At 36.0% G+C, this 22,853-nt stretch overlaps 1 pseudogene; it reads right to left on the bottom strand.

The window, feature by feature from the left end:
- LOC113693200 (large ribosomal subunit protein uL10y-like) lies at window positions 1-20,115 on the bottom strand (annotated as a pseudogene).
- Window positions 20,116-22,853: the final 2,738 nt, after the last annotated feature.

Genomic DNA, 22,853 nt, shown 5'->3' with positions numbered 1-22,853 from the left:
CCTAATTATCTAATCACAATTATGTCTAAATAATATAAAAATTAAACGCGAAACCTTGAAATTATAATAATTAAAAATTGAAAGATATCATATACTCAAGATACTATACAATATAAAAGCCATAAAAGAACTTCTAGACTCCAGAATCTCAAAATCATATGAATTACTAGGCAATCTAAATAAAATTTATTCAAAAAGATTTAACATTAGATCTCTGTCTTCTTCCTCCTCTTCAACAGGTTCTTCTTTCTTCTCTCCCTTGGCAGCAGCAGCTACTGTGGCACGCAACTGCACTTGTTACAACAGCAAACTCGCTGGGATCCTGCAATTTATACCATTTCCCAAGACAAAATGAGACATTAGGTATATTGATAATCTTTGCATCTTACGCTTCTTATGCTTTTATATCAAGTCTTTCACATGCCTTCAGCAAGATTAGTTGACTTGCTTGAGAAATTAAGTTACATACCTTGAGGTACTCATTGACCTTATCAGCCTGTGAGAAGCAATACTCGGTCTCAACTGCAATGACCAAGGCGTTCTTGTACCCATTAATCAAAATGTGAGGTGCAGCAGATAAGGATGGGTATGAAATCCCCAGTGCGAGAAAAGTTGCCATAGAAAGTCCCAGTGAGAACTTCTCAACTACATCATCTTCTGTCAGATTCAGCACATCAGGGCTAAAAACTGATCCATTGTCAAAAACGGACGGGACAATAAGACCATAAGAAAATGGCCTAATCCCCAGCTTTGAGAGCACAGCTGACTCAGAGGAACCATCTTTATCACCGTTCTTAATGAGCTCTACAGCAGTAATGATTTCAACAGTTCCCTTGTTAATATTAGTTGGGATATTGAGAACCTGGAGACATTTATATAGTTAGGTAATCATTTATATATGCATATTTAACTTGAGTGACATCACCTTAGGTATATTCAAATTTTGATAATGGACTAGATTCACATGGACCCCATCTTAAAAACTATAAAAGAACTTACTTGTGGATCTCAGAATTTATGTGATATGATCCATGTAGCTCATAATTACATAAGGGAATTTTTCCCTTAAACATATTGATGTCATAAAAAGCAAATTGGGTAAGGGACTTGACAAGTGCAATTAGACTCTCTTGAGGAGTCTAGGGATGAGATTTAGAAATGAATCTCAATCTCATCTTTCTACTTGTCTTACAAGCCCACTTGAAATTCTTAAAAGTCCACAAGATAGCAAAAGTAAACTCCAAAACGACACAGCTATTAATACTAGCTATTGAGGCACATTTGATACGTGTGCAACTTGTCAAAAAATATTTTTAATTGAAAGAATCACAAAAATAGTGCAAGTGAATATAACTATTTTATATAATATGTAATAAAAAGTGTATTATATAGAAATATGTACAATTGGAAGTAAAAAATCATTGGTAATGGAGAATGTGAGAATTGGAGGGAGTTAGTTGTGGTTGAGTAGGATTTGTGTATCAATTGATAATATAGATAAGGGTTAATGGATAATAAAGATGAATAATAGATTTAAGAGTTAATGAATAATAAAGATAAAGGTAAATTTAGAAACAAATAAAGTTAACACCAAGTTAACTACATATACAGACTTTATTATTGTAAAGACTAGTGCACAGTGCACACCTAATGTATGTGCAATCAAAAAATACATAATATTTATGGTCAAGTATTTTAAATAAAAATTTTATTACTGAACCAAACTTTAATCTTTTAAATATTTTCCATAAAATAATTTTGTATTGGTAGTTATAATATTTAGGATTAGTTATGTTGAAAACATATATCTTTACAGGGTTAATCTTTCCTACACTGGCAGCATATACACTGTCAGCGTTGGATGAATGACAACTATATAAAATTTGAATTTGAAATACAACTTTTGCACATATGTCATGAATCCAACGGTGATAGTGTATACACTGTCAGTGTATATAAGATTTATATAAAATTTGAATTTGAAATACAACTTTTGCTCACATGTCATGAATCCAACGGTGATAGTGTATACACTGTCAATGTATATAAGATTTACTCTTATTTAAATAGTTAAAAGTAAAAATAGATAGGTAGTTATAGGTAATTAAAGTAAAAATAGTTTTTCTAGGGGTAAATTCATAAATTGACAATAAATGTTAACCCCGATGTTAACACCAAATCCCTTCCTTAGGCTTTATATATAGTACAAATGTGATCCTATAATCATTAAGTATCACTTGAATTTCTACCAAAATTAGACGTTAGGAATGCCAATATAAATTATTAACTGTTATTTCTTGAAAAATAAAGTCATATAATTCTGATACATGAAATTTCGCAAGTACCTGGAAGAAAGATGTCTGCGATGGATCAAGTCCAGTATTCCCCGGAGGAACGACAACATCAACTGCAGCAATCAAACCCGCACGAGCAGGGGCGCCAACCTGATTCACACACGATAATGAATGCACAAATATTAAAATAGTACCCAAAAAAAACCATGGAAATATAAACTTTGCAAGGACCTGAAATTTGCATATTGTGTTTTTTTTTTTTGTTTTTCTTTGGATTACATGCTTTTATTTGGTGAATGATAAAGGATTATTGTACTTCATTGCCTCTTTTAATGTATTGCATATTGTTTTTCATGGGGTGATATACAACTTAGTCCAACTAGTAGGGTGTGTGGCATAAATTGAGTGATAAAGAGGGATTTGTGTGCAAAAGGGATATTTTGTGACAATAAGAGATATTTTGTACTTAGGGATATTATGTGGCCAAAGATATTTTGGAAAATTAGATATATATCATTTGTATTTGTGCCATTTGTCAAATGGATAACCAAAGCTTTGACCAAGACTCCAAATTAATTAGCCTTTCTTCTTCTTGGAAGATCAAGTCAGTTCCATTTTCCCTACTTCTTGTTCCAGCCGAGAGGGACAGGAGAGAGTTGAGAGAGCCTTGTTGATCTTTTCCTTTAGCTCAACCGCGAGAGAGAGAGAGAGAAGAAATTAGCCAAAGTCTTCTCTTGTCTTGCCTCCACTCCAACGGAGGGAAAATTGGAGAGAAAGCCAAGAAATTTCTCGTCTTGCCTCCACAACAACTGAGAGGAACTAGAGAGAGAAAACTAAGAGAAAGCTTGAGTCTTGCTTCCATTTCCAGCTTGTTTGACCTTAACTTTCAGCTTGTTTTAAAGGTAACATGACTTGGAAACTTCATTTCTTTTCATATACTTTAGAGGGCTTTTGATGTATGTTTGGTTGAGGTTGGATTGAAGAAGAAACTGGTAGTAGAAACTTGTTTTATAGCTGGAAATTTCTCAACTTGGACCAAACTAGAGATGACCTTTCTTTTCTAGATTTTGAAGATTCAAGTTTCATGACCCAAAAATCAAATGTTTCTTCAACGATTTCAACATACCTTCATTCCATCATACAGGCTAGTGTATATAGCATGTATTTCCAGCATGTTTAGTCAAAATTTGAGGCGAAAGGCTACAAAATGCAATAGGAACACAATCTGGGCGGATTACTCCAAAACAGTGAAGAAATAAGTTAGTTTGCTAGTTTCTTGACTAGATGCTAAGACATTAACATACATCAAGAAATATGCTTTTCATGTGAGTGAAAGACATGAGATTTTGGAAAAGTTTTACCCCAAGATTCATCTTTCAAAAAGGATTCAAAGATTTCTAGGAACTTGCAGCAAAACAAGAGCCAAAATCTAGAAAAGAAAGGTCATCTCTAGTTTGGTCCAAGTTGAGAGATTTCCAGCTATAAAACAAGTTTCTACTACTAGTTTCTTCTTCAATCCAACCTCAACCAAACATACATCAAAAGCCTTCTAAAGTATATGAAAAGAAATGAAGTTTCCAAGTCACGTTACCTTTAAAACAAATTAGAAGTTAAGGTCAAACAAGTTGGAAATGGAAGCAAGACTCAAGCTTTCTCTTAACTTTCTCTCTCTAGTTCCTCTCAGCTGATGTGGAGGCAAGACGAGAAATTTCCTGGCTTTCTCTCCAATTTTCCCTCGGCTGGAGTGAAGGCAAAACAAGAGAAGACTTTGATTAATTTCTTCTCTCTCTCTCTCTCTCTCTCTCTCAGTTGAGCTAAAGGAAAAGATCAAGAAGTCTCTCTCAATTCTCTCCTCTCCCTCTCGGCTGGAACAAGAAGTAGGAAAAATGGAATTGACTTGGCCTTCCAAGAAGAAGAAAGGCTAATTAATTTGTAGTCTTGGTCAAAACTTTGGTTGCCCATTTGACAAATGAAACAAATACAAATGGTAATATCTAGTTTCTCAAAATATCTTTGGCCACATCACATCCCTAAGCACAAAATATCTCTTATTGTCACAAAATATCCCTTTTGCATACAAATCCTTCTTTGTCACTCAATTTATGCCACACGCCCTACTAGTTGGACTAATAGTATATCACCCCATGAAAAACAATATGCAATAAATTAAAAGAGGCAATGAAGTACAACAATCCTTTATCATTCATCAAATAAAAGCATGTAATCCAAAGAAAAACAAAAACACAATATGCAAATTTCGGGTCATCATACAATATGCAAATTTCAGGTCCTCACACAACTTGAATCTTCAAATCTGAAAATTTTTGCAGGAAGCTCTGTGCAATTTTGGAAAATTAGTTATAACTTCGTATAGGAAAGTTAGAATTGATTTCGTTTGTTGCGTTTGAAACTAGACTCATAGAGCTTCCAACGGTATAAAATCAAGGTTTGGTTCAATTTCTATAAATACCAACAAATTTGCAAAGTTCTTGAAAATCATAACTGTTCTGTTTCTGCATTTGTGATAGCAGTGATCTTTAAACTGAAATTTGACTAATCTATGAGCTAAATTTCATGAGGATGTCTTCTAAATCCTATTAGTGCTTTGAATCTATTTTCTAACGGTGTAAGTTTGTGATTTTTCGACCTATGGAACTCAAGTTATATCTTTTCAAAAAAATATCACCAAAGTTGGGAATTTTATCAAATGGATTGAGTGGGATTTGGAAAACTTTTCTGGGTTTTAAACCTAATTTTCTTTGATTAAATCTTGCTTATTTTGATTTGAAATATTTAGTGGTATTTTGACCTTAGCATGCATGAAATATTTCACTTGATTGGAGTAAGGAAACTTAGTGATTTTGAAAAGGAAAAAGTTCATCTTCCTTGGCTGTTTTCTAAGTTTCTTTGAGCTTGTGAAGGATGACTTGATACTTGAGTTGTTGTTGCTTTTCTTAGCATATGAAGCACGTTATATGTCTTGTTCATTGTGGGTGAATTCTTAGTTTGTGATGGAAAAAAAAAAAGGATTCTACAACGAGGGCGAATTTTGGAGGGATTTCTGTAATTGGGGTCATCGCATTCCCGGAATGCGAGCTCGGCGAGCTCGCATTTTGAGAATGCGAGCTTAGTACGAGCTCGCATTCTCGCCGAGCTCGCATTCCTGGAATGCGGGCTCTGTGAGTTCGCATTCCAGGAATGCAAGCTCCTAGTAACCTCGCACCGCCAAGACTCAATTTCGAAAAAAAAAGAGACAAAAGTGAGTTTGTCGAAGCAGAACGGCAAACATAGGTTAGAGAAAAGTGAGTTTGTTGAAGCAGAACGCCAAACATAGCTGTCGATTGGGAAAACAAAGATTTCGGAATTGCATTTTAAAAGCACAACAAATAAAACAAAGCTGGTTTCTGCACATGGAAGCATCCAAATACCGGAGCTGACCGGAGCATCCAAAGACTTGTTTCGCGAGTGCCGTTTCCAAAAAATTGCCTGCATTGCCGTCCCAACTCTCCAATAGCATAAAGGTTAGGCTTTTTCACTTGCAATGCCTCAGTAATAGCATTTTAATTTTAATTAATACTTGAATCCAAGACAAGTTCAGATTTGTGGTGAAATTTGGGTTTAAATTTGATGTGGGTTGTGCTTATTTTTGCAATTTTTGTGGTGGATTTGAGGATATACGTTATATTTTTCGAATTCGTACAATGTTTCCACTTTCCAATGTTGGAGCAGTTGATTTGCCGTTTCTGCAATTATTGCAGAAAAAGCATGATCCGAGCTCGGATAAGACCCTACACAGACGGATCCGAACTCGGATAATATGGATACGAGCTCGGATCCATATTTGTTCACCCGGATCCGAGGGCTCGTCTGATCATCCGTTCCCTCGGATCCGAACCATGTTGGATCCGAGGGATGCCATAAATGATCCGAGCTCGGATCATGCTTTTTCATAATAAATGCGAGGTTTGGTTATTTTTTTTTAATTTTTTTTTGGATGCCGTAGTTCAAAAATTCGAGTTCCGTGAGTTCACATTTGTTACGCGTGTACATTTCTTACCCTGTTCGGATAGGTTGGCAGGGAGTTTTAGTCTATTTTTAAGGGAGGTTCTGTCCAAATTTTCCAAAAACTTCGTTCGGAGTTTTAGGCTATTCGTATCGTCATTTATAGTATATTGATTACATGTTTTCAATTTTTAGTTAAACATCTGGATCTGGATCGAAATTAGTCTATTTAATAGTTTCAATTTCGACCTAGAGTGCACCCTCTTTCATTTGTTTGGACCCTTGGACTACTAATTTTAATTTATTGTCCCAAAAATAGGGATTCATTTCACAGACATGTCTGTAGAAAGACCTCTGCGGGTAAACCTATACTGGGGAGGACAAATACATTACGAGGGTGACTTTGTTTGTTACTTGCCTTGTACTTCCAACCGGATATTCACTTTGAGGCATAGAATTGGATATGGGGAGTTGGTTGACAGGATTTACCACTATATTGGGGTCGATAAAGGGGTGTTCAATTTGAAATTGTTTCTTCGTCAACCGTTGGAGAGTTCGAAATATACTGTTTCCGCAGTGGTGGATGATGAAACTCTTGATGTAATGTACGATCTTTGGATCGAAAGAGTTTCATACATGGCGGAGATTTATATCAAGAAGGAAGAAATCGTCCAAATGCCTGTAGTTAACAGCGTATTCACTGGACCAATAGGTAATGTTGGTCCAATGATGTCGCTTGTACATGCATTCATGGATCCAACAAAGTTTAACTTTGGTTATAGTTCAGTCGTTCCAGAGACTTCATCGGCATGTCACTATATGCATGATGATCGCTCTATGTATTCATTAGAACCAAGACTCACATCAGGGTCCATGGGTGCCCAGGAATATTTTCATGGCCTGGATTCGATTCCAAGTTTTGAAGATCCAGGGCCATCAGGCCATATTTCTCCACATGGGATCGATTCTAACCGTGGTCAAGGTTGGCGCAGTTCCGCTGAAGATGATGTATATGCTAGTATACATGATAGACTCCGTGCCTCCGAAGAAGATGATCCGGAAGACGATGACCGGGAAGTTGATGCGGAAGAGGTTGAAGAGTCGGAGTCGCAAGATGTGTCTGGTAGTGATTCGGATGAAGAGCATGAAGGTGGGGGTTTAAGAGTAAACATCGATATGTTCCAAGAGAACAGACGCAATAGCACAGCTGGCAGCTCTGCATATATGCCAAGAGGAATGGCATTTTTCTCCGATCTTGGGAGTATAGATGATGATGATGATGATATAGAAGAGGAGGATGGATTGGAGCGTATCGTAACATTCACTGAGGAGAATAATAATATACGTCTCCATATGAGATTTGAGAGTAAGCAGCAGCTCAGCCGAGCAGTTAGGATGTGGTCCATCAACCACAATAGGGAGTTCAGAGTTATTGAGAGCAAGAGTAACACGTGGTTTGCTAAATGCAAATCATCAATTGAAAGAACTCCTTCCACTTCAACCGCGCCATCGTATCTACTATGCGACTGGTGTGTTAGAGCCGTAAAGAAAAAGACTCATGGAATGTGGCAAATTACAAAATGGGTCAATGACCATAACTGCTTGGGCGACATGATTAGAAATAACAATACATGCCTGACAGCTTCCGTTATTTCAAGGCACATCCTCCGTAGGGTTGAAGATGACCCTGGATTAAAGGTCAAGAACATACTAAGTTCCGTTAAAGAAAACTTGAAGGTTGATGTGTCTTACAAAAAAGCCTGGTATGCCAGACGTAAAGCAATTGAGCTTGTGTTTGGATCTTGGGAGGCCAATTTTTCCGAACTACCACAGTATCTTGATGCCCTGGTACAATCCAATCCAGGCACCGTGGTGGAGTGGTCACATCATTCGGATAGTTCGGATCGAGTTAAGACCTTTAAGTATGTATTTTGGACATTTGGACCGGCTATTGAAGCATTTCACATGTGCAGGCCGGTTATATGCATTGATGGCACTCATTTGCGTGGCGAATACAAGGGCAAACTCCTTGTTGCAGTCACTCAAGATGCGAACAACCACATTCTACCAATTGCTTATGCCATAGTGGATGAGGAGACAATTTCCAGTTGGTCGTGGTTCATGGAACAATTAAGATATAATGTGGCGCTTGATCGACATCCTATCTGTGTCATTTCTGATCGCCAAAATGGTATCATCTATACTATGACACACTTTGACTATTGGGAGGAACTTTTAGCATACCATCGATTTTGCCTGCGACATGTTAGGAGCAATTTGATGACACATTTCAAAGGTTTACACCTTCGCAAGTTATGTTGGGCAATGGGAAAGGCAAGACAATTACGCAAGTGGCGAATGTTCAGGAGAGAACTGCGAAGCATGTTTCCGGATGCTTGGAATTATCTGTCAGCCATTAGTCCAGAAAAGTGGTGCCTAACACACGACGATGGCCGTCGTTGGGGTATTCTAACCATGAGCTTCAGTAGTCTATCTAGGATATTTGGTTGTGTTTTTTTGGCACATGTTGGCAGGGAGTTTAGCCCTTTTACAAGGGAAAACTCTGCCGAAATTTTCTAAAATTCTTATTTAACAAGTGTGAGCAAGTTTATCCGTTTTCTAATGAACGTTCGAAGATTTTTGGTATAGGTATTATGGCTCGCACAAGGAGGGCTCGCATTCGTACTCCTACTCCTTTCTCAAGTGAGGAACACACACCCTCTATGCACGAGGAGTCACCTGAGCAAGAATCTTCCTCGCCTGAGTCGCCACCTCGTTCTCGCCGGAAGACCGCATCTACTAGCCGTGACGAGCTACCGCCAGACTACGATACCACACGATTCACATCGCTCGAAAACCAAGAGTGGTATGAAGCCGGACTGGACAAGGAGATCATCATTGAGAAACACTTGGCACCGGAGGTGGACGCGCACTATCACATTTCTACAGCATTCAAGAGACTTGGATGGGAGAACATCCTTCAGTTGCCCAAGCACTACTACCCCAACCTAGTCCGGGAGTTCTATGCTAATGTAGAAAACAAGGAGAGCCACAGTGGCAACCTCATTGTCTCACGGGTTAGAGGCAAGAGAGTGGCTCTCAATCGAGATGCACTGAGACGCTTCGTCGAACTCAAAGACGAAGGCGACGACGTCAAATTGACCAAGGAGTTCAAAGCTAGAGATCCTTGGCAAGTCGGAGAGACTGTGGAACGTCTAAAGGGCCAGTATCGTGAGCGAGGAAGTTCGAAAAAACTCACGGTTTATGCCAACTCCTTCGAGCATCGGTACCACCTGATCTTCTATCTTTTTGCTTTTAATGTGGTGCCGAAAAAGAGTGGCAAACGGGAGATCCGAAATAGCGATCTCTATTTTCTGGATAAGATGATACATGGAGTGGGTAGGCAGTTGACCGGAATTCCTCTACCCAGCATTATCATCAGTTATATGCGGACCACAGCTCGCATGAGGCCCGGCGACACTTGTTTCGGATTTCCTCGACTGCTATCACTTGTTTTTGAGAAGCTCAAGGTTCCTCTTGCAACCGAGAGAGCGGTTGTAACTAGGTCGGTCGAGGAGGTGAATGCTACGATATTCAAATCCTTGGGTATTTCTACGGATTTTGGAGCTGCTTTGGTTCGGGACACAGGAGAAGCATCGACTTCCACTCAGCCTCCGCCTCGCACTGAACTACAAGCGGAAACTCAAGGGACGGAGGCACAACAGACTCTTCCTCCTCCGATTCCGCGACCACCTCCTCAACCACGCTCCAAGTGGCAAGAGCTCCTAAATGCCATTTGTTGTATGGAGACGCGAGTTGTCGAGCGCATTGACCAAACGGAGCGGATGATGACCGAGCGGCTCGACCGACACGATCGCCGTCTTCGTGCGATCGAGGATCATTTCCATATCTGCCGGTCCCCTACTCCTACAACTCATCAGGAGGATTGCCATATTGGTACCTCACAGGGTCCTCATGGAGCCGAGGAGGGAGTAGACCCTCGTTCCCAGCAGCCATGATGCTCTTTAGCGGATTGGATCTTTTATTTCTTTATTTTTCTTTTCTTTTGTTAAGACAAACTATGTACATTTTATTTTTTCTTTTAGTTGAATCATCTTGTGCTACTAGCAACCTGCTTGGTACCCTTGTTGTCTCATTTTGGACACAAATTGGATGATTCTGATGATTAAGGGCTTCAAATTGCATCACCACCTTTTTAATTGGAAGTTTAGGTTGTTTTACCTTCCTCTACAATGACGACAATGTGTCTTGAAATGCATGATTTTAGTTGTTTATGGTTTCAAAATGTTGGAATTATATTTGGAGATACTGTACAGAGGAGTTATTTTTCTGAACTTGAGGATGTTGGCAGGGAGTTTCATCCATTTTTATGGGGAAACTCTGTCAAAATTTTTCGAAAAACGTTTTCCACTATTTCATTCCAAATCTTCCAATTAAATGCCCAAAATGTTCCAATTTTAAGTGTCTAATTCTTCCTTTGGATAAAATGCTATGTGTATTTTAGAAAAGTTTAATTCTTATTTGGCTTGGAATGAATTATTATGCTATTAGGATTTTTACATTTTCCAAAGTATATTTGGTTAAATAAGAAAAATTATGCTTCAAAATGGCTTGAAAATGTTGTCTATGGCTTGAAACTGTTTTACATTTTAGTTGTCTATAGCTTGAAAATGTTGGTTTTGTATTTGGAAATATTGTCATAAGGTTAATTTTCTTGAAATTGAGGTTGTTGACAGGGAGTTTTGTCCATTTTTTTGGGGAAATTCTTTCAAAATTTGTAATCAATATTGTCCACAATTTCAAGTAAATGGCCAAAATGTTCAATTTTGCCCATTTTTTTTAGTTGATTAAATGGGTGGATAAATGCATTATTTTTTTGAGATTGTGGGGGCCATTCCATACGAAGTTCATGCACGAGCTAAAATCAATGGGAAGATAGTCCCGAGGATAAAGTGCACAATAAATTAGGAGAAAAAATGAAGGAAAAACGAAAGAAGAGAAAAATTAGGAAATTTAATGGAAGCGATCCGAGCTCGGATTCGTGAGAGCTAAGACAGATCCGATCCCTCGTCTGTACTTCTGTAGGAGTGTATCCGAGGTCAGAAGATCCGCCCTCGGATCCATCATGCGAAGTCCTCGGATCCTAACTATCCGAGGTCGGATCCTAAAGATCCGACCTCGGATTTATATTCAAGCTTCCCATCCAAGGATCGGATCAGTGGTCTCTCTACAGCAAGTGTCACGCCCGTCTTCCTTAACCTTTCTTTGCTTTCATTTTTTTCCTTTTCCTTTCCAACTAACAAACAAATAACATGCAATTCACAAAAATAACTTATATAATTTTTTTTAAATAACATTGCGTTATGCAATTTCTAAAATTACGGTTGACATTGTAACATATATTAATGACTATTAACTATTATATTCTTATAACTAATATTCATCGGTGTCAACAAATAAATACGATTCATTAATAACAAAGGAAAATTATAATTTGATCAAAAACATTTATTTGATACAAAAGGAAAAACACTTAATATTTTATTCACAACAAATACTCAACACCTTACATGTTAACAATTTCATTCTATTTTTACATTGATCTATAAAATAGAAAGAACATTGATGTATGAGATAGAAAGAACTATCATGTGTACTTTTTCCACCATTTAAATGTATTATAATTAAATAACGTATTTTCAACCGTACAATTACCAATTTTTGTTATTATAAAAGAATTATGCATGTATAGTAAATTATATTAAAAAGATTATTGTTAATCTGATTTTGTTTTAGCTCATATTTGATGACTTTAGCCACGTGCAAGTTCTAAAATAAAAAAAATATTATTCCTTTAAACATTACAGATTTTTAACCAAAATTTCTCTAACCTTTCTCCGAAAAATAAGATTTTCGTACAGATTTTAAAATAACATTTTACTACCGACACCATTTTAGTAAAGGCAACTTCTACAAAACAAACAATATTTACATTTACTTTTATATTTTTTATGGAGCTCGTAGATATCATTTTAAATTTTTTTCCTAACATTTTTTAAATTAATTTTCTAAAAGTCATACTTATAAATGCGAAATCTAACAAAAAAGTTAAATACAATTTTTCCAGGTCAAATTTAACAAATGCGAGCTATTTGCAAAATTTTAAATATTTTCAACATTTTTTAAAACAAAAATTAGAAGCTTTCTGCAAATAATTCCCTACCTCTCAAAAAATACAAAATAAAAAAGATAAGAGCTCGCATTTGCTTTCTAGAAATAATTCCCTAGCTCTTAAAAAATGAAAAAAAAAATAGAGAAGAGCTCGCATTTGTGGAATGCGAGCTCAATAAGCAGAGCTCGCATTCCGCGAATGCGAGCTCTTGTAAACTCGCATTCGTGAAATGCGAGCTCAGTGAGCTCGCATTTCACGAATGCGAAGACCCCCCGGACGGAAATTAATGCCTAAATCACCCCTTTTGTAGAATTTTTTTTAAATTCATCACAAAGTTGGAAATTTCTCTGTTCATTGTTAGATATGTTAGCTATGGTGTATTTACGCACATACCACTAAAAAAAAAAACATTGAACTAGCATGTATGTGACTTTTCCGTTGTTATAAACAAGAAAAACCTTGTATCCGTGAACTTTGGGGCTGATTTTTATGATTTAAACCTTGAATTTAGATGAACTATTAAGGCCCTGTTGCTTTTCAAAATTTTTCTATACATGTGATGGACTACATGTTGAGCTCTTGATTTGAAAGAGTGAAACATAAGCAGAACTTTTGAGAAAAGTGGACGAGTTTAACTTTCTTGTGATATATTTGATGGTTGGAATCGACGTACATGTGTGTAATTATATTTGGTCTCAGGACTCGAAAATAGGCAAGAAGATGAGCCTAGGCGGAAGTGTAAAGTTCATGTTTGATTGGTGAGTGTTCCAAGTCCTTTTGAATGCTTGAGTGGCATGCTTGCTTGTTTGAATGACATGTTCGCTTGATTGGCATGCTAGTACTTGAATTAATGTTGATTGGGTAAGTGTGTAATTTATCACACTTATCATATCTTAACTGAATTACTGTTATTTTGTCTCAAGTAAAATGATCTACCTGTGAAATGATTTACTTGTACTTGACCTGAATGTCAATTGGGTTGTTATCCCATTGACTCCGTTGCGTGCTCGGGGCCCCAAAACTCTATTGGTTAGTTGGTCGAATCGAGCCAGTAAGGACTTGGTCGATGAGATCAATGAACCGTGAGTCTTGTATCTTGAACTTGAACCGATGTACTCGAGTATTACCTCTACTGTTTATCGTGTTTGGCGTGCGGGCCCAGTAGGGGGATGAACGGTGGAAGGAAACTAGAGTGAAGTGGAGTTCTACTGGATATTGTTACTATATGTTATGGTTGACGGCGAGTCAACGGATCTCGAACAAACTACTGTGGAACCTGCTCCCCAGAGCAGACTGTATCCTTATGCATGAAAGTGTTAATCGCTTATCCGACTTGTTTACTTGAAATGTGAATGACTTATCTTGTGAACGTCTAGTTGCTTGGATTTGAGCTTGTGATGTATGTAACTGCCAACTTGCTATTTTGTTTGTATGGTTTCTTGGAACCTCGTCAGGTTTTTAACTCATTCCTTTAGTTGTTTTCCTTAACAGGCGTTGACAACGTCAAATCAGGGAAATAGATAGCTCGAGAGTTGACATCTTGCTTTAAGTAACTTGCTATTTTAGTTATACTTACTGATTTGGTAAATGACTGGGACTTGTATTTTTATCCATTTGGTTGTATATATAAGTATAGATATGGAATGTTGGTTGGTTTGTAATGTTTAACCATGGAATTTGATGTTTACCTTGGGGTTTGGGAATTGTAATTATTTTTTTGAGATTCGTGAGTGAATCCTGTTGAGAGTTGGGCAGGCGATCCGCCGAATCCTGTTGAGAGTTGGACAGGCGATCCGCCAAATCCTGGGATACGCCCTAAGGGGAGGTCATCACAAACCTACCATGGAATAAATCAAAAGATTTCTCTTATGTGCAAGTAATTTATCCATTGATCAAAGTTTGCAACAAAAAAAAGAGGAAAGAAAAAAACCTGTTATTGTTGCAAGCGAACAGAAAGAAGCCCCCTTAATTGCGTTAGACTTTGGCAGAATTGTGTTTTATGGACTTGCATATGTCGTCGTTTTCATTCATCAATTTGATTTGGCAGGAACAAAATTTAATGAAGTTATATAAGTGTACACCAAATCCTGTAGTAAACGCAACAACGGTACTACTATGTCAAAATCCAACCGCAGCTAGCTGAGTCTGTGTTTGGGTATTAAGACTCGAGATATCCCATGAATCCCTTCAACGTACTTATTGAAAGCCAAAAAGAAAAAAAAAAAGAAAAAACAAATAAAGTGGAAAATATAACAACACATACCTGCAAATCATAAGCATAATCATAAGACTGTAAACGTGATCATCTTAATTTTTGCTGAACTAAAGAAGCTTTATATTGATAGTCTGCAGATTCTTTCTTTATCAAGATGCTTAATTTATAACGATAAAGTCGTCCATCTAACATTCAAACAGCATTCCAAGTATAGACTTCATGCACTTGCACATGCACTTGAACATCAACAATAATTAAAACGATCAACCGGAAATACAAGAAAAAGGTCCTTTATCACAAATCAAGAACATATAAACAAAGATTTAATGTTTTTGTCCACAAATTTTAAAAGCCACAATTACCTTGTACTTTGAAACCTCTTCACTTATTTCCTTCAAATCACCCTTCGTGAAGATCAATCCCAGGTTTCCCTTAAAATAAAATCACACATATTTCAGTTCCGATCAGACTAACATAAATAAATATCTAAAACTCAATTCACTTGACTCGTTTTAGGTTTAAGAAATTACACTTACCTCCCTTGACATAGTAAAATACCTATAATGTGAGAGACCGAAAATTTTCATGTTTTATTTAAAATTTAGTGCATGTTACACTTTATTTTCTTTTGTTAATGATTGATTTGTATGTCCAAATTTTCCCTTTTAATAAACGAGTGAATCGATATACACCTTAGGAGAATCGTATCATTTATACCATAAAACATTAGTATTAGTTGAGATTTGATGTGGTGGAAAACAAAAGGGAGGAAACACACGAAGTCTCCTTGTATAACAAGTGTTAGTACACTTGTCTTTGCTTGCAAAATTGCTGTATGTTTAAAAGAGAGTCACCAAGCTTCAAGTGTTAATCACAAGACGCATCAGCTCCTACCTACTTCCATAAGATGACCAAGAGGAATGTAAACTACTAGTACACTTGTCTTCCTCCATAGCTGTTGCAAATTTAAGGAGAAGAGTCATCAAACTTCAACGTCCACTACATGAAACATTAACTTCTATTACCTTCCATTCGAAACCGAGAGTATGTTAGAACCAAGAGATGGAGGAGCATTTGCCTTTTGTCTGCCGTTAACAACCGAGAGATAGAGTAGAATGAAATGAAAATTCCTTCTCTTCCTTTGCCTGTCCAAAACCGAGAGAGACAACAAGAAAAACTAGGAACTCTTTTCTTTCTTCTACCGTGAACACCAGCCAAGAAAACAAGGAAACTCTAGCTTATTTAGCTAAGGAATCGAGAGAGAGGGAAAGCTGAAATTCTACAGTCTACAACGTGAAGAAACAAGAGGTAGTTAACTAAGCTTTCTTCAATTTCCTTCCACTTTCAATTAGTAATGTTTTAAATTAAGTCAGAACCAAGAAAAGAAGAAAGTTTACTGAGGAGAGGTTCATCAAAGCTGGAAAATTTGTTTAAAGTTTCCACATATTACCCGAAGTTGTTAAACCGCAAACTTCTGGTTGTTTGCCTTCCAAAACCTGTTAGATTTTGACTTCATGCATTATATATGCTCCCAAGTTTACATATTTGGCATGTATGCAGTATTGTAAGAAAATGCGGAAAAAACCGTGCTGATGACCCTGAGTTCATTCTGCTTGAAACCGACAGAGTAAAGTGTAGAATTTCAGCTTTGTCGCTTGAAAATTTTGTTAGTTTGGGTAGAAACTTTTTTTCATATACCAGTTTCATCCTAATATAGTCATGCATGTGATATTTGAGAGGTTAAATGCAAGAAAAGATAGACTTGTGAGCAATATCAAGGCTGGAAATTTTCGGCACAGCAGAACGAGAGGAAAAAGCTGCAGTTTTGGTTCTTTACTCCAAAAATTTTGGTAGATTATAACTGAAATTCATGCTTTATGCCCTGTATAATGTTTCTAGGGTATTGCATACGAGTTTCTATGGTGAAAATTAGATTTTATAGCTGGTTTCTTGCTGGAAATTCCAGTTTTGTCCTAGAGGAAAGAAAGCTTGATTTTTCAACCCTTCCTACGAAATTTCTAAGAGTTTAAGTTAGGAAACTCCTGTTATATGTTTAATACCATCTTCGTTTAGTGTTGCATGCTAGTTTTCCTATGTGGAAATTCATTTATTGGGACTGGAGTGGCTATATAAGAATTGTATGGCTGTGAGACTATTGTTAGTTGCCCGATTGGGAGTCTCGCTGCAATTCTTGTTTTAAAATAGAGGTTTTTGGAAAGTTTTGCTAGATTTTCGAAGTTGCATGTTTTCATTTCAGTGTTTAGATGATTGCATGTTGGATTTGGTTAATAACTTGGTGGACTAAATGAAAATCTTGGAAGATACATGGCTGGAATTTCAGTTTTGAAACCCGAGTGACTGGTTGTGTTCTTCTCAAGCTTAACTTCCATCTTGTGAACTGAAGTGTATGTAAATATTGGTTAAAATTACCCTATGGTACACGGTTTTCCTCGGTATATTACGTCTACCTTAATTTGAGAAGAAATGTCCAGTATTGGGGAAGAAACTTTGGGCTAGTTGAGCTTACGAGACTGTTTTGGACAGTTTGGGATAGTTGAGGAGTCCAAGCTGGTTTCTGGAAATCTTAGGAGATTTCAATCAAACTTTGAACTAAGAACAACTTATTAGGTATAAAGGTGAAGTGCAGGTTGGGTGTTAGGAGGTTTGAACAAAGGAAATAATGAACCTTAAACCAAAAACATGAAGCATGTCCTGCTAAAATCTGTTTTGAACAATCCTAACTTAATACTTAGGTTCTAGCTTCTAACTTTGAATTTTTAAGGTAGAAACAAACCAAAACTGACCAAAACGCCTCTAAGTTACCTTATAAAAGTTTTACCTATAAAACTCATCCAAAAATCTAGAGTAAAATCAAGGAATTTCATAAAATCACTAAACTACCAAATCCTAGAAAACTTACTTTTCACTTCGATTCTAAATGATCCTTAGAACCTAAATCCCAACTTTTATTGTCATATAATCCCCTTAAAACTCCCTCTAAATATATATATATATATACACACACACACACACATTTAACACATCTTGGATTATACGCACACACATACATATACTTTAGTCAAATAATCATGTGAGCCTTAACTTCACCATTTGGGGAAATAATAAGTTTATAAATATCTTAGGAGCTGAGGGAGAATTGGCGGAGGGTCCAAGTACCGAGATGTGAACTCAAAAAATTTTAGGTGAGTGTTTCCACATTTGTGTGTTTAAATTGCCTATGTGTTACTTAAGTGATGTTTATATGATTTTGCTAGTGCTTTTATTGCGAAGTATTTTCAATTGTCTCTCGCCTTCTAAGTTGGGGGTGCACTTTATCACATCCGGTTTAGTTTGAACTTGAAGATTGATAATTGACCAAGTGTTACCGTACTTTATCACACCGGCTGAACTGGGCCTCAAAATCCTCTGTTCAAAGGACTATTTGAGCTAGCAAAGGGCTTGGTCGGGTGGGACGGTAACTTTGGGTAAGTGTTTCGGTATGTTCAAGTATTACCACGAAATAGCAAATTACTGATATGGCCATCTATGTGAGGGAAATGTTTACTATTTTGGAAGGAGTTTGGCGGAGTGTGTGGTGCATCGAAGTGGCTCTAATGTGAGCACCGCATCCTTTTGAAAGTGATTGTTCAAGGAAATGTTCCTTACTTTATTCAATGAAATGGTCTTTTCTTACTTAGTCTTGATTACGTGTTAAGTGTTTATTGATGATCGCTTATTTGGGAAATCTTACTGAGTTTTGCTCAATCCACTTAGTTTGTTTTCATTATAGGAGGGGAAGACGAGAATGAGGAGTAGCCAGGAGTTAAGGCCGAGACCCAAAATTGTACTTGGAAGATTCCTTTGGTACTTAAATGGTATAATTAGTTTGACTTTCATCTTCAAGGGATATATATATATATATATATTAAATGGCTTAGTTTAAGGCAATTCTTATTTTTGCTAGGATATGTACTTAAGTATGAACAAACTTTTAATGGTTTTAGTTTGAGTTTTATCTCTCAAGTTAATGTAAGTGAGTTCTAGCGAGAGTCAGGCAGACGGTCCTCTAAACCTTAGGGTACACCCTAGGGGAAGGTGGGATCATCACATATAATGCCCTCCACTTGGTAGACAATTACAAATTTAAGGCAACAGATTTACAAAACCCAAAAAAAGTCCATTTTTCTATCTCTCATCTATTTTTGTTCCTCTCTTTTTTAGTTAATATACCATTATACCCTCTTTTTATTATTTTCGGTTTCATGGATATTAGCAAGTTGAAATTACAAAATCAATAGAGGGAGCAGCTTGTGTCTCAAACTAAAAGAAAATGAAGAGGCTCGTAGTGATAGAGAGATAAATAATGAAATTGATGATTGAAATAGGAATAAGAACTAAAGATGTGAAATATGTCATATTTTGTTTGTTCTCAAGAAAAACTTTTACCAAATGTCAATAATTACGTAAGGTTTTTTGTCATTGGATTATAAAGTTTTTGTTATGATTTTATTGTGGAGGTAGAATTTATTATCTGCTTTTGCGATAATAATATTTTTAAGATCATAGGAGGGTTGTAATGGAAGTTCTAGGGTAGATTACCTTGTATTGAAAAGGTATTTAAGTATTGAGATTTAATTTTGGGGTATAAAATTGGTTGTCAATGAGGCGTCGTATGTGTGTATGTGTTTTTTTTTTTTTCATGGCAGCTATTGATGCTGTATTTGTAATTTGAAATCTTTTGGATTGCTACTTGAATTTAAAACCTATGCTTGGAAGGTTGTTAGGAATTAGGTTTGTTAATTTGTGTAAAGTGTGAAAGAAAATAATTGAGTATACTATATTTTTCTTTCTTAGTTTTGTACAAAAGGGCAATTTAGAATTTTTGATAGAAAATCTAGGTTGTTGGACCTACATTGTTACATAAATAATGAAAGTAGGGGAGATATGTGTAATTTATAAAACTTGAGGGGAATTCTCTGTAATTGTTAAAACCTTAGGGAGGTTTGTGAAATTATCCCATAAACAAAACTTACTATTCTTTGAAAATTATGGCCAAAATAAATCTCTCTTGAATACATGAGTTTATTAAAACGAACGCCTTTAAAAGCTTCCTAGAAATAAACTGTGACCATGAGCAGTCCGTATAAATTTTTAAACAAAAGATTGTACTCACAACAAGAAGAGGTATGAGATTAAGGAAAGCGCCATTGCCGGCCTTTTCTGCGTGAACCCTTATAGACCTCTTCATCATGGTATTCTTCCCCATTAGAATAATCGATTCTCTGAGTTGAGCCAACATTGTCGGCTCTGACAACCAGAATCTGAGTGTATTCATCCAACAACTGGCATAGTTTTTCGTCATAAGTGATCTTTTTCTCGGCCTTGTTTGTTTTGTTTGTCTTCACCCCCATTATTTCTTGTAAACTGTGTTTACAACTAGGTAGAGAAAGATCACAAGTACGACACCAAAGAAAACAAGAAGAACAAGCAGTGAATCTAGAGAGGTTGAGAAAAACCCTAGATGTTTATAACCGAAAGCCTAGAGCTGTTTTGTTCATCAGTTGGAATGAAAACCGACTTGGACGTGTGAATCCAAGGCCCGCTATGTTTTGTTTCTTTTCAGGTCCAAGGCCTTTAGTTGACTACTTGTTCAACCATTATGTTTTGTTTCTGTAAAGGTCCAAGGACTTTGTTGACTAGTTCAACTTCAACGTACTTTGTGGTTAATTGTCTTTTTGTGTTTCCAGGGATTTGTTTATAAGTAAACCCCCAAAACCAACGAAAAATCTTCTATACTCTTCAACCTTAAATTGATGAATTGATTTACATGTCTTTTGGGCGATTAAATTTCTAGTAGTTCTCTCTCTTTCTTTACATTTATTTTTATCCATCACAATGTGCCATGATGTACTTCTCTCTAATAACTTTGTTTTGGGTGAATCAATAATAACATTTGTGAATTTTTTCTTCCTTGGTCTTTTTTTAATTTTTAATTTTTTATAGTGTAAGTGAAAGAGTTCAAACCCCAAATCTCTTATTTACACTCCTTCCTACGGAATTACCCAACCCATCTTCCCCTTCCTTGGTCTTTTAAGTATTCGCTATGTTACTAGGATATTAATTTCACAAGTATTAATTTATTCATTGCTACGTACTTAAATAATTTACTAACAAAAAAATGCACTTTAAATACTACCAATATATATCTTACATAAACTTGAGTGCATCAATCATCCATCCCCACCCTCAGCCCTTTTCCAGAGAAAAAAAAAAAAGCAAGGTAAAAACAAGAAAAACCTCCTGTCATTTTCGGGAAAGTCAAGCGAACTCCACTATGGTTCAAAAATATTACGTACTTTTCATAGTCTGAATTGATTTTGAATGTGGATGGAGACCATTAGATGGTTAGACATGAAATTCATCTGTTCTCTGTGCCTTCTCTCGACCCACAAATTTTTCTCTACCGTTCTTGCTTCATAGGAGGAATATTTTGACCTAAAGCTAAGGTTTTCTTTTCTCTTCCACTGTTTTTGTTTTTCGTTTAATAAAGTCTCTCTTAGACTATTCTAATGAGAGTTTTGTCTCTCCTAATATTTTATAAGTGAAAGTTTTGTTCTCTCTTAAACTATCCTAGTGGAAGTTTTATTTAATTTTTATTATTTTTTCTCAAATTTAGGAAATTTTTTATATCTAAATATTAGATCTAGAATTTCTTGGATCTTCTCGTCAGATCTCAGTATCAGTTTTGAAATTGAACCAGCTGGATAGCAGATTTGAGAGAATAGACATGCACAAATATCTATTTAATAGCTCGTGCAATTGGTCAGATCTAATGGTTTGAATTCACAGTATAATCTTTTATATTTTGTAATTTTATTAATTCTAATGATTTTTAAATTAGATATATCTGTGACATGTTCTATGTATTTTCTACCATTAGTACAAATTTGCTCTATCAAGTAAATCGTACTGGACAATTTCCAATTAGTTTATTAATAATATTGGCTTTTGTTTTATATAAAAAAAAAACCTAGGTAGTTCTATGTTTATAATCTAGCATTCCACTCTGACGTTTGGCTACTTGAACTAAAAATTGTACCTTCAAAGTTTCTTGGGTGAATTATCAATTAAAGATGCACAAACATGATGTTGCCCAAAGTAACATAAGAGAAGAGGTGAATTAGATTGATCAAGATTTAAACAAAATCAAAATCAACCAAAATAATTTCAAACACCCAAGAAAAATAAACTCAAAGAAAAGCTGAATATAGATTCAAGTAGATTGAAGAGTAGAAATTAAGCTCATAACAAGTAAAAACTAAAGAGGCAAAGAAAAGTAAAAGTGATAAGATACTCAAACTGATTTTATAGTAGTTCCGCCACCCTTAATACCCATATCCCTTCCCAAATAATTTCAAGTTTCAGTGTTTCTCCATTAAGTGTCTCATAGGTGAGACAATAACTTTCTTGTACACAAATAAGACTTACTCTTACTCACACTAAGTCTCTCTACTCTAGTTGAGCCAAAAGTTTTATACACAACCTTCCTTTATTACAATTGTTATTTATTTGCACTCACACTTGAAGAACACTAATACTTTCAAGCTCACAATCTCAAGATTACAAAGAGTCCTTAATGAAACTAGTTTTTCTATGAATTAAAACAATCACAAGTCAAAAACTAATTTATGGACTATTTATAGATGCAAAAATTGCTGAAAATAGAGCTTCAATGGTCAAAAACTAGTTGTTAAGAACTAGTCATTTGGGGATCTAGATGGTGATTCAGATACAATTTCCTTTGTTTCAAACATCCTAACTCTGCTATAGTGCCACTGCTATAGTACCCACTACAATTAGGTTGGTCAATTTACAGCTCAAATATCTCAATTAAGAACTTTGAATTAGTTTTGGAAAAAATACAAAAGTTATAGTCAAATTTACTAGTTTTTCATTTGATTAAGAATCAAGTAGTTTGGTGGTCTAGAGGATGAGTTATGATCAAATTACCCCAGACTGGTCAAAAGACTAGTTCAAATTATAGCTATAAAAAAGTACTTTTGTGATTTAGGTTTTTGCATAGGCAAATGTGAGAAATGGATTTTGATGTCTGCATAACAATTATAGCTCTTCCTTTTTAACTTTAGAA

Source organism: Coffea arabica, chromosome 6c (genome assembly GCF_036785885.1).
Source record: "Coffea arabica cultivar ET-39 chromosome 6c, Coffea Arabica ET-39 HiFi, whole genome shotgun sequence".
Taxonomy (NCBI): Eukaryota; Viridiplantae; Streptophyta; class Magnoliopsida; order Gentianales; family Rubiaceae; genus Coffea; species Coffea arabica.
The sequence above is the reverse complement of the archived record's forward strand: the minus strand, read 5'-3'. Positions and strand labels throughout refer to the sequence as shown.